The 12,210-nt window shown below is 40.3% G+C and overlaps 1 protein-coding gene across 1 annotated transcript in view; it reads right to left on the bottom strand.

Moving 5' to 3' along the window:
* The window catches only part of LOC310672963 (rho GTPase-activating protein 7-like), an 88,298-nt gene extending 78,107 nt beyond the window's left edge, over positions 1-10,191 (bottom strand). The window contains exon 1 of the mRNA XM_083430724.1: positions 9,972-10,191. The gene's annotated coding sequence lies outside the window, so the exon portion shown is untranslated. The remainder of the gene's footprint in view (positions 1-9,971) is intronic.
* Between the last annotated feature and the right edge of the window lie 2,019 nt (positions 10,192-12,210).

The following is a 12,210-nucleotide window of genomic DNA, read 5'->3' as shown; positions in this document are numbered from 1 at the left end:
GGTCTAACGCCATCAAGTTCTTGCCATGAAACTGCCTGGGTTACATACACTGTAAGTAGATCTTTTGGGGGAAAAACACCACTCGCAATATACAGTAGCTTCAAAACAGTCAGTGATTACTAGATGGGAAATACCAGTTTCCACACGTCACACGGTGTATGTCAAATATATATATGGCCAGAAAGAGTGGCCAGGAGGCACAGATTATCAAATTCACAATAGAATTTGCAGCTCTGCTGGCTTCTGAAGGCCAGAGTGGAAGAGGGCCACTTGTTCCACCCCCAATTTTTTTGCTGTTGCACTCCAGGCTGGGACAGTAATGGGATCCAAACTGGCTCCCTCTCAGATGGATAATGAAGCTGTGGATCTGGTGAATCCATGACCACCTCTGCTCCTTCCTCACCCCAGTAGGAAGAGATAACAGTCCGCAGAAGAGATAACAAAACAAACTCTTTTCTGGATCAATAATAACGTTGTCTCCGCTCAATGATCCTGAGGACTGTGGTGGGATTAATTTGATATATCTAAAGAAAGTAAGAATACACATGTACACATGGATTGATAACAGTGCCAAGATACCATGGCCTGTCTCAATATTACACTGAGTCCAAGGCACTTGACACTTTTTACTGTCCTCATGCAGTAAAAAGAGCAAGCATTGGCCAGTATCAAGAACAGTTTTATGGTTGCTACTTTGAGGGCTACTACTGAAGCAGGAAGTAAAAATAAAGGCTGTAATCCAGCACAAAATCACATAGCTGAAGTCATTGGGATTTAAAGTAAGCATATTATTTCAAACATACAATATGGCATTCCTTTTTTGTAAACCTACAAACCCATGTGATCAACTGACTCAAGAAAGGGAAATTAACACCCAAAACCTCATGGCTGTGGCACAATAGCCCAAGCCTCCCTCCTTTGGTTTCAAGCATCAAGAACTCGTATAGCCTAAGTGAATATAAGCAACAGCTCTTATAGACTGCCGGGGGCCCAAACCACATACACTGTACCAGGCCTAGGAAATCCTATTGGCATCCCTGTTCAGATAAGCTCTTTCCCACCATTTTAAATTTAACAGGACAAGGCAGTACAGTGGTACCTTGGGTTAAGAACTTAATTCATTCCGGAGGTCCGTTCTTAACCTGAAACGGTTCTTAACCTGAGGCATGCTTTTGCTAATGGGGCCTCCTGCTGGCGCGCGATTTCCGTTCTTATCCTGGGGCAAAGTTCTTAACCTGGAGCAACCACTTCTTGGTTAGCAGAGTTTGTAACCCGAAGCGTCTGTAACCCGAGGTACCAATGTACTGTATATTGATCTGAAAGCCACAGTTGCATAACACAACAAGGTACTGCGGTGGAAAAGGAATGTGAGAAATTGGGATAGAAGTGCTAGCATTATACCCAGGAAAACTATTGCAGTAAGCCCCAGGTCTGAATGCAGCCTCATTGTGATTTAACAGCATTGACAAACCTCTAAAATTCCTGCACCTATAGCAAGGGAGACACATTTGGTCTTGCATCTATCTGAGCATTTGAGACAGATTTCCAGGAGCCGTTCATGCTAACCAATAACTAAATCTAGTATCTGTCTCTTTCTACTATAAAACTTCAGAAATCTAACAGAGGCAAAGTCAAACAACATATGGTTTTCATTTAACTCCCTCCTTCCTGCCTCCCACATCTCAGGATCAGAACACCCCACCCACTGGGAATAAGATCAGCCCCTGTTGTTTTATCATCAGGAAATGCTTAGAGTTGAGAGTTATTGAATGAGAAAAAAAAATCCCCACCACCCAGGGTTACTGTGTTTTAGAGAGTATTTTATACTGATTACATATGTTTATACTATGTAACTGCCAGAAATTACCAACTTTGAACATTTCCTAGCCCAGCCCTGGGTTCCTCACCACTCTTCTCTCCCATTCTTTAGTTTCACCTTCTTCTCCTATTATATCTGTAAAGTACCAGATGAATTAATGAGGCCAGTGCAGGCAGAAAGCTACCTAAGAATTAGCTCAAGGAAAACCAGGTGTTAAAGAAACATTAAGCCTTAACAGAAGCATTGCAGTGAGGTGCTACAAGTTAATTAACTTGATTGTTAGAATTTCCAGTGTGGTCTACCAAGGGTGGGACACTCTCAGATCAAATAGCATAGACATCAATGGTTGAGAATTTTTGTGTTTGTTAAAATTATTCAGCATTCCGTGCCTTGAAGAAGCACAATTAACACCACACACCAACAACCCTCCCCCCCTCCCCCCTCCCTCCCTTTAGACTTACATCTATTCTCTCTTCAAATCGAAAATTCACTCAAAGCAACTTCTAAACATTTTTGGGTGACTTCACCAAAATATCAGGCAAAGGAGCCTCCCCCGTTTTCTGTTTTCTTTCCTCAGCTGCAGTACCTGATTTTTAACAAGTTCCACCTGTGTGATAGAATGCCTCTCCATTTAGCAAACCACATAGCTGCCATTCAGGTGTGGAAATCTCAGCATTATGTTAAATGTTAAATACATTTACTCAGAATAAGCTAATTATTGGTAGTATTGCACATGCATTCCCATCCTAGATATTGTAATCACACAACAACCAAAACATTAATTAGTTTCTTTCCCAAAGCATTTTCTCTAGAATATGACTCACTTTGGTGGATTAACAAATCTTCATCTCAGTTGTTTCCACTGGTGTAATCCAGTTTTGAAACAGCAGAGATCCATTCTGCTCTGTCCAATTCTGTTCCACTTTTCCTCCACCACCAGCAGCAACAGAGAGAGATGATAACTGGGAATGCAGAAAGTGAAAAGAGGCAGTACAGAGAGTACTCACCTTCTACTTCTAAGATGTAATAGTATGGAAGGTCTTCATCTCACAGCTTCTTAGGAAAGAAGCCCAAAGCAAATTGAGAAAATGGCTCTGGAAGCCAATTCAAACAGAGACAATAGTCCAAGAGATCTGGGTGATTAGTTGTGTAACCTAATTAAACAGGTGGTGTTTAAAATGGCAGTCTCTGGGGTCTTTAGACATGTGTTTCTTAAAGAGCTCCCAGAGGTTAAGGCTGCCTGAAACTACCGTAACTAAGATGCTCTACCTGTCTCTTTAAAGAGCTCAGATAAGCACCACCTTCTAACCTGCTGCTCATCCTACTGTCCTGCACAACAGAACAAACAGAAGTCAAGCACTGCACTGGGCAATAGATATTGGTCATAATATAGAAATGAATGCATGGGAACGTTTATGGTACATGGATATAAAATTTACAGCATGTTATAGTTTAAGAGAAAACTATATGAAAATGTTATATAGATGGTACCTAACACCTAGCAGATTGGCAAAAATATACAAATCCAAATTGAATACGGTATGTGCTGGAAATGTAAAGAGAAAGAAGATACTTTTTTCATATGTGGTGGTCTTGTAACAAGGTTAAAGCTTACTGAGAAATGATATATAATGAATTGAAAAAGATGTTTAAGATAACATTTATTTTTTAAAAACCCAGAAGCTTTTCTTTTGGGAATCATGGGATCAGAACTACCTAAACATTATAGAAATGCATTTATATATGAAACCACAGCTGCAAGAATGTTATTTGCCCAAAAATAGAAGGAAGAAGAGGTCCTGACGAGAGAAGAATGGATACAGAAGCTAATGGACTACGCAGAAATGGTGAAACTTACCAGGAGAATAAGAAATCAAGATAACAATTCTAAAGAAAGGAATGGAAATGGTTTATTATTTACAAACAAACTGTAAACAGATTAAGACATTGGCAGGAATCAGGATTAATGTAAAAACCTGCAGTTTCAAAATATATATGGATATATACGGGAATATATAAAAGAATATGTTGAAATAATTTAGAATATGCAGGAAGATGAAAAGAAATGTAAAGAATCACAGAAAGAAGGGGAAGGGAGTTGGAGTTTGAAATGTTAAAACTATGATTGAATAATTGTAATACACATAAATGAAAATTATAAATAAACAAAAAAGAAATCAAGCACTGCATTCACACGACAGTTTATTCCATTTTCACATTTCCCTGTTAATTTCTACATTATATTTGAGCTTTCACACAATGTAAAAGCCACTTCCAGAACTATATGGGAATATAGCACAAGTTTAGCACTCATTTCCATATTATCTGCAAATATATTATTATTAACGGAAGCAAAGAACACAGAAATGAGCACTAAACTTGCAGTGTATTCCACTGTTGTTCCAGTAATGGCTTTTACATCACGTGAAAGAGGAACACAACAGTTAGGGTCTTTATGAGCTTTTAAAGTAGCAGGCACAATCTCAACTTTAGCGGCTAGCAACCCTATTGGTGAAGAGAGAGGTGTTTCAGATGAAATTCTGAATCCGATTTATATGCTAATTTTCACTGCACCCCTGATATTAACGTAATTGTTAGGTGGGGATTGAAAGCATATTCTCCAGAACATTACAAAGAATACCACTTAGAGCTCAGTTGAATGCATGATTGCTCAGAAGCCCTGCTTATTTCAGGATTGCACGGGCTTTCAGCCTTAACAGTCCTTCTTAAGTGATTGTGCGTGTAAAAAATGCATCTTTAAAAAATGCATTAGTTGCTTCAGATAACCTAAATACCAAGTTGTACATCAAGTATGGGCTATCCAAATGTGTATTCTATACATTGGATCAGCTCATGGCTAGAAGGAAAAAGGCATCCACAAACGTTTAACTCTACTGATAGCAATATCAATGCTCATGACACACTATAAAGCACAAAGGGCAGGTTCCTGTCCTGAGGAATGTTACAGTCGAAGAACCAAACTGGAAGAGATGCTAAGCACATCATCATTTGAAACTATGCTTAAAAACACTAACTGCATGTAACTTTTTTTGGAAGTGCAGCATGCAAGGAGGAGAGCGTTCACAATTCCTTTCCTGGTCCCGATCTCAACAAAAAAACACCCTTATTAGCTTGATGGAGAAAAGCTCCCAGGCCCCTGCAGGGGAGACTTTTGTTATAATTGCATAACAAACTTGCCTTGCTGCTTATGGATGTGATTCAGGTAAAGGTAACCCTATTAGTATTCTTAATTAAAGTCAATAGGACCTTCTACTGGGGGAAGGGCTACAAGTCAGGGATAGAATATCCATGCAGAAAGACCTCAGGTTCAATCTCCAGATAGGACTGGGAAAAGTCTCTGGTCTGAAACCCTGGAGAGCTGATGCTAGTCAGTGTAGACAATACTAAACTTGATGGGCCAGTGGTCTGATTCTGCTTCCTGTGTTCCGACATACTTACTCCTTTCCCATTTAAACCAGTGGGATGGAAAACTGCATCACTTTGGATCGATTCTATTGTCATGGGACATGGAGGAATGCTGAGACTGATATTACCTAGAGACTTTCTGGATGCTTTCTTGGCTTCTGTACACCATGAAAAACTTCAATAAAATTATTATGATTGTAGTAGAAATATTTTTTAATATATATTTAATGAAGTGTCCTATACATTCTGACCATTCTCTAGGCACTCTGCACACATGCTGAAATTAATCAATGAAATTAAAACATGAAATGTTTTCAGTAATGGGGAAACCCAGGCGATCCATTTCAACTTCAATACTAGGCACGTGAGAGTAAGCCCCACTGAATTCAACGGGACTTACTTCTGAGTACGTAGACTTGCACTCTTAACAATTCCTTTGGCAGTAAGAGGCAAATGGAGGAAGAAAAAATAATTAAAACACACACGGTTACATTTGAAATGGTATCTTTTAAATAAACAAGTAAGACTTTTCTGAGTTTGGTGGAGAGATTTAACAGAAATGCTGGGGTTTTCTTTTCCATGGGAAGCCTCTCTCAAATCCAGGAAGTTTTGACTGTAGAACAAACTGATCCCCCAGTTTTCACAGCCAACACTTTAAGTACAAGATAACACTTTCAAATGAAAGTAAAATCTAACATGTTGCCGTGGTTACAGGAAGTTTCCTACATCAGTGCTGTGATAAGGGTGTGTGTGTGTGTGTGTGTTGCACAACAAATGTTGATTTCTTGAATAAGACATCTCATACATTTGGCTTTAGTTCACCCTTGGCACTATTCCAGAATGAACGGAGAGAAGACATAGATTTTCCGCAAGCTACAGTTCCAAGACCTTTTGCTCTTCAGCTGCAGCTCTTGGCAGCACTACTGCTAGCTCAGCTTCAAAAGGGGAAAAATGACTTATCTGCAGCAGTTTTGGAGAAGACCACAAGGACCAAATGCAAAGGACATGTGGCCTCTGTAGGGAACCTTATTCTAAGGCCCTAAACCTCTAAACCACAACTATCCTTTCTCGTTTTATGGGCAAAGCTGGGCAGAAATTAATCCTCTCTCACCCCCCCCCCAAAGTGCCTCAGTTCTGCACTGATTGCTTTCATATGCAAGCAACAATAGAGATACAAAGACTATCTCTGCAAACAAGAGAGCAGGTCCCAAATAATTACAGGAGAGCTCCACAGTTTTACTGTGGCTTTCTGATAAAGGTAAAGGTAAAGGGACACCTGACCATTAGGTCTAGTCGTGACCGACTCTGGGGTTGCGGCGCTCATCTCGCTTTACAGGCCGAAGGAGCCGGCGTACAGCTTCCGGGTCATGTGGCCAGCATGACTAAGCCGCTTCTGGCGAACCAGAGCAGCTCACGGAAACACCGTTTACCTTCCCGCCGGAGTAGTACCTATTTATCTATTTGCACTTTGACGCGCTTTCGAACTGCTAGGTTAGCAGGAGCTGGGACCGACCAACGGGAGCTCACCCTATCGCAGGGATTCGAACTGCTGACCTTCTGATCGGCAAGTCCTAGGCTCTGTGGTTTAACCCACAGTGCCACCCGCGTCCTTTCTGATACAGAGCACTTAATATAATAATAATTCCATAACTAAGATGAGACTTAGAAGCTATGCTGCTATTACTTATGAGGTATCATTCATTTTTATTTATAAGATTTATAAATAAATATACCCACACCATACATTTAAAGCACATGGCTTCCACCGAAGAAGCTGGGAACTGGAGTTATGTGTGCTAAGAATTGCAGCTCTCTTGGGGTTAAGCTACGGCTCCCAGGATTCTTTAACTGTTAAAGTGGTCTACATGTGCTTTAAATGCTCACCTTTTAGCACACACAGCACTTTAGGTGGCTCACAATAAAATAAGGGATTCCATTAAAGGAAGGTGGTATTCAACGAATGCATCCCATCCATGCAAGGATTTACAATTGTGCAACTGAACACTCCCCTCATGAACCACACATTCTCCCCAGATCTATTCTGGAGGGTTGGGGGAACCCCTAGAATAGATTTAGGGGGTGCATGGAGAAAATTCTATTGCGTAAGTTTAAATCCTTGTGCTGACAAGGAAGTGTTATTTGGATACTGCCCAAGACAAGGCCATAAAACAACCGATTTAAAATAAAATGAATTTAGAGGTGACAGAAAGCAACCCAACAATGCAGAAAGTAATCAGTCGACTCAGATGAAATGGCTGCCTAAACAAAAAGGTATTAGAAAGCTATACAAATATTCTGGGGGATGGAATTCAGCAACCTAGGTGCTGACCTGAAGAGCAGCCTCTCTTGTATCAAATGCACCTCAGATAAAGGCAGGGCATTGGGGAGGATCTCTCCAGGTTATTTCAGAGATCAGGCAGGCTGATATCATGGGGCAGGGGCAGTCTTTTGCCTACCAATCTGCACAAAACACAGTCCAAAGAAAGATCCCCAAGATTATTTAGCAGTAAAATGCACTTCCAAGTGCCTTTCTCCAACAACAGCGTTCCTTAGTTTTTGTGTTTGCGCAATTGGGATTAACCAGGAATTCTTTTCTAGATTTTAAATATTCAGTAAGAGGAGATGAACAGATGGGTTTACAAGCAATGGCCCTCTTTGCTACAACTGTTCCAGAAAGGAATGAGGAGGAGTCTTGTGTGAAGGGAGTTAAACGCAGATAGGAATCTGATTTGGTACGGCTAAGAATGAGGTTGAAGATTAAATGCAGTTAGTCATTTCTGTATCATCTAACATTAAAACTGTTATTGTGTACACTGACCAAGCAGTAACAAACTGAAAAATGTACTATGTGACACTACCCATGTGCCAAACAAGAGTTTCCAAATATTCTGTATTGTTTAACTAATTTTTCACACTTCTTTTGGCAGCATGGCATTGTTTGAATTGGCAAGATACATAGTCGTGATTAGTGCTTGTTCCCAGAATGCGAAAGAGTGGGCCTCTGGCTCTTACTGTGAATCTTTGCTCCCACCCTCTGAGACCCAAACTGGTCTCTCTGTGGATGATCAGCTATCCAAGTAGCTGGCAACAACAACTCCAGTGAGGAATTAGAATGTGACACAGTAGGCAGAAGAAGCAGGTGAATTTACTGGAGATAGCTTCTAGAGAAAGAAACTCCCTGTATCAGCCAGCCTGTGATTTGAGAGCTGCTGGAAAGGTCTTGCTAGTAGTGCCATCTGTAAGCAAAGCTCAAGAAGCAGTAACTTGACAGTGGGCCTTCTCAGTTAGGGCACACCACTCCCCTTGGTATACAGCTGGCAGAAACCCTGCCTTGTTTCAAATGTGTATTATTCAACAGGCATTTGATAGTCAATATGCTAGGACCACAGAATGTAGATAACTGAATTTATTTTCATATTTGATGGTTTTGTATTTATTGTTGTAACCCACTCTTGATGCCTAGGGGCAAAAGACATACAAATAATAGTAACAACAGCATTAGCCAGAGATTTATGTCAAGGTTTATACAGTACACTGACATAAATCCAATATTCTTATGGTACTCATGCACCCTGCTTTTCCAAGGAAAGGAAGATAACTTAAACCATGTACACAGCTCCTGTAGTGCAAATTTCATTAACCAGGACGCATCTGATACAACTTGTTTAAGTAGTTGTTTGCATGCCCCTTCTATATGGGTGAGAATAAGACATGGATACTTACAAGAGGAAAAATGATTACATGTGCTTTCGCTGGAGGATCAGAAAACAGTGATCTCTGTACTCCCTCTACTGGCTTGCTTAGTTCATGTCTTCCCGCATGTTTTCTCAGTTTTATTTTTTAATCCTGCTGTCCCACCTTCTGTTATGGAACTCCAAGCAGCATGCATAAAATCTTTTTTTTTTGGGGGGGGGGGGGAGTCTTTCTCTGTGCACCCTCTGCTGGCTTGCTTAGCTCATGATTTCACACAATTGCTTTAATTTGTATACAGTGGTACCTTGGTTTATGAACTTAATCCATTCTGGAAGTCCGTTCTTAAACCAAGGCGTGCTTTCCCATAGCAGTGGGAAACTCAATTTACAAATGGAACACACTCAACAGAAAGTGAAACATGTTCTGCTTCCAAGGCAAAGCTCACAAAGCGAAACACCTACTTCCGGGTTTGCAGCGTCCTTAATTCAAATTGTTCACAAACTGAACTGTTCTTTAACCAAGGTACCACTGTATTATAAATGACTTCCAACTTTTTTGAGAGATACATATAAATGCTTTCAATAATTAACACCACAAGCCTAACTATGTCTACTCAGAAGTAAACCCCACTGAATTCAGAGGGGCTTACTCTCAGGTAAATCGGATTAAGATTGCTGCCTAAATCCGTTAAGAAAACATTAGAACAATTCACTATTCTAATAAGGAAATGTGACCATTACTGGCATAGAAATCAGTCCCTCATGACTGGATATCTCTGGCCAAGATGGACATGACTCTAAAATGCCTGGGATTGTATAGGCCACAAAGATAAACGAGGAGGGAATTGAGGCAAGAAAGTAAACAAGGCGCTGACAGAAATTCCCCTTGTACTGACTCTGCTATAATGGTGGCATCCAAGCTGTCACAGATGGAAACAATTTTACATGAAAGTTGCCTTGTAATAAATGACATGATAGCATGCAAATAACCCAGTACCTGAATGGAAGGCTTGCACTAGCTGCTCCTGACTTACCTGGTCACAGCTGAAGAAACGGCCTGCCCATGTTTCTTCCCTGTCTCCTTCCACTCCATTTTAGAACATACGGGGGTCTGAGCCTCTTAAACAGCATTACTTTAATTCCTATTTATTTCAATGGGTTTTGTTGTTGTTGTTTTAACTGGAAGGCAGGCCATCATGCCGCTTTTGAAATGGGAGCCACACTTGGCTCCCACCTGTGCAGGCCGCATTTACCCAAAATGCAATGCTTCAGCCTATAGATCTATTTAGTAAATTTAGTAGATGTAAAGGCTAAGTTTCATAGATCTATAGGCAGCGTGGATAAATTAAGACTATTAAAAAAATGTGGCATAATTATCTGGCCACTGCTAAAATGCTGTCCAGAGGGCACCCTCCTACTGACTACTTTTAACATCATGCTGAAATAGTGACAGAAAGCATACAGGTAGTTCATTTGCAGATAACAATGGCTTTAAACAGCTACAAAATAAATAGACAGATAGATAGATAGATAGAGAGAGAGAGAGAGAGAGAGATGATAGATAATAGATAGATGATAGATAGATAGATAGATTTAACGATCTTGCAGGGTGGGGAAAAACATTTGTACCCCACAATAATGCCACCTCATCTGCACAGCCATCAAAACAGATAGGAGGAGTGATGGTGGCAGAGCTCCCTGCCATGGGAAGCTTTGACAAGCCAAGACTATTAGAATTAAACTTCAGTTGAAGGCTTATAGGCTCTAGTTCTTAAAGAGGGATGGTTGAATTGCATCATAAATGTTAAAGTTAAAGATGGTGATACCTATGATGTAAATGCAAAGAAATCTGAATATATGTCTTTTAAAATTGGCTCCCTGCAAAGCTTTCCAGATTTCTCCTGGTATTATTTAAAACTAGCACTGTTTCAGCAGTGACTTCATCTACGTCTGGATTGCCTTACTATAATTCTTTTTCAGCACCCTGAACCTCTTTGAAAAAATGCTGACTGCATGGAACATTATGCATATATTTTGACTTTTATTTTTTTAAAGTTTTTATTTCCTAGAAATCCATAAACTAATCCTCATATTCAAGCTGAGTAACACCAAGCCAAGATAAGTATCCATAATAAAAGGCATTTGTTAATCAAAATATGAATAAGCAAGCCGTTTCACCTCAGATTGTAGTCCAACCCTCAATGGAACTTAGTTCTGAGTAAATTTACATATGAATGCACTGCATGGAAAGCCTTGTAGCCAGCCTAATATCTGAAAAGCAATTGACATCAATAGGATGCCATCATATGTCAGAATGGAAAATATTCCCAAGGTGCAGTAATAAGACCCTAAAAACATTAGACCACCAGTTAGATTTGCAGCAGTGCTGTGTTGTTCTGGAATGTAAAGTTGTTAGGTCTGATCATGTGTTCTGCTTCTCTCCAATGGGCAAACACGAATTTACTGTTCCTGATCTGTCAGTTGTCCTGATCACTCGCATACCCACCCTTTTTGGTGTCAATCAATCCAGTCTTGAATCACTGGATATTCCAGAAAAATGCTTCATTCATAATGTGCAAAGAACTTGGTTGAGTCATGAGCAGACACTGGGTTTTGAAGGACCAAAACAAAACTTTAACGAATAAAGGCACTGAGGGAAACTGAACCTTTCCCCCTCATGGCATTCCTTTACCCCAGGTACTTTTCTACCAGCATAGCTAATTTCTGCTGTTCTTGGGGAATGTGTGTGTACGCACACTAGGGCACTTGACCACAGGGATGTTGGGGGGAGGGAGGGAACAGAGTAGGGTTCACCTTCCCATGCACCACTTTTGGTATTGGAGTAGCAAAGTGGTGGGTAGGGGTGCAAATGTATGTGAACATAGCAGGTATTAACAAATCAATGTGGCTCCTGCTACATTATTCCTTCAACCCTGAAAAAGACCTATAGTCACCCTGGACTGTTGGATGTCTCATATGACATAGTGTTGTATGTATGTCAGAAACTCCACTGGGCTGTCAAAAAGAAGACCTAAGGCTAGCATGAGCTAGAAGTAATTCAATAAAAGTAGTTCCAACCTAAAAAACTAACCAGCTCCAGTGTGTCATTCCCATTCCAAAAAAAAGAAAGAAAAAAATATGTTTATAAGCTTGCTTTCTGTACTTCTGGGTTAGCAAAGCTAGATACTGTACATTGTCACTCAGCCTGTCTCATGCACTGTGACATACGGTAGGTCCCTGAGTCTGGACTCTGTAACTGAATGTCATATGCCT

Source organism: Podarcis tiliguerta, assembly GCF_965153285.1.
Source record: "Podarcis tiliguerta genome assembly, chromosome: 2".
Lineage (NCBI taxonomy): Eukaryota > Metazoa > Chordata > Lepidosauria > Squamata > Lacertidae > Podarcis > Podarcis tiliguerta.
This window is presented reverse-complemented; position numbering and strand designations above follow the sequence as displayed.